Below are 1,341 nucleotides of genomic sequence, written 5' to 3' on the forward strand. Positions count from 1 at the left end.
TTTGTTGAAAATGCCTACTATGTCTTTGGAACGAAATTTTGTTCCTTCTACTATACCCTGAATTCTTATGTTCGATCTTTTCATAGTGTCCCAAATATTTTTTCCAAGATAGGGGATTAAACCCATGTACCACCATGCCCAGCTTTTTTTTTTTTTTTTTTTTTTTTTAAGGTTTTTCAAGCTAGGATCTCACTCTAGCTCAGGGTGACCAGGAATTCACTATGTAGTCTCAGGGTGGCCTCAAACTCACAGCAATCCACCTACCTCTGTCTCTCGCATGCTGGGATTAAAGGTATGTGCCACCACGCCCAGCTTTTTTTTTTTTTCTTTTTAAGTTACCTGTTTGAAGAAAAAAAAAGTTACTATTTGGAAGAATCCAGGTGTGGATGTTCAATGTCTGGATCCATTATACACTAGGAATTGAAAAACAATCGTATTTAACTCCTGTTGCAGTAGTTGTAATATTTTTATAAAGTAATGATTCCTTTTGACTTCTATTCATTACCCTGTGATATAATTTATATAGGAAGAGCTGGATTACTGCTTCATTTTTTCCTTTATTTACCATCTTCAAAATAATGATTTAATGATCAGAAGATGGCTTAGTTGATAAAAAAAAAACAAAAAAAAACAAAAAAAAACAAAAAACACTTCACGAGCATGAGGACCTGGGTTCAAACTACCTGTACCCACATAAATGCCAGTGGTGTGGTAGCCTACCTGTAATCCTAGAGCTCAGGAGGTGGAGACAGGATCTCTAGGGAGCCTAGCTAGCTAAACCAGCTCAGCAAACTCTGAGTTCAAGTGAGAGAGTCTGTCTCAATAAATAAGGTAAACAGCCTGCCAGGGAAGAAAAGTCACCACATGTCTAACCAGCAGTGGGCCCTGCAAGCTACACTACTGTCCAGCCAGGCAAAATGTTCCAACTGGTGCATGTCTGTTGTGGGGGAAACAAATGCTCTCTGATTGAATTTGAAGCCTACTCCACTGGAGGGGATTCATACCTGCTGCTGAAAACCTAGTCAAAGCCTACAAATGGGGAGAACATAAGCCCTGGGGGGAAGCTACTACTATTGCTTTGCTAAATGCATATATTATGCTCACCAAATTGCCTTCTAAATATTTGTTTTTGCCCATATATTAATACCACCCTCAACTCCTACCAAATCAGAGAGCCAGAGCCTCAGAGGCCCCCAACACCTCAGCACTGAAGCAGACCAAAAATGAACCCAACATGGCTCAGGGAAATCTTGCGGAAGAGGGGGCGGAAAGAATGTCAGAGTTACATGTTGGGTCATGATTTTCAGAGACATTTATCATACTAATAACTGGGGGCTAACT

Source organism: Jaculus jaculus, chromosome 7 (assembly GCF_020740685.1).
Source record: "Jaculus jaculus isolate mJacJac1 chromosome 7, mJacJac1.mat.Y.cur, whole genome shotgun sequence".
NCBI classification, from domain to species: domain Eukaryota; kingdom Metazoa; phylum Chordata; class Mammalia; order Rodentia; family Dipodidae; genus Jaculus; species Jaculus jaculus.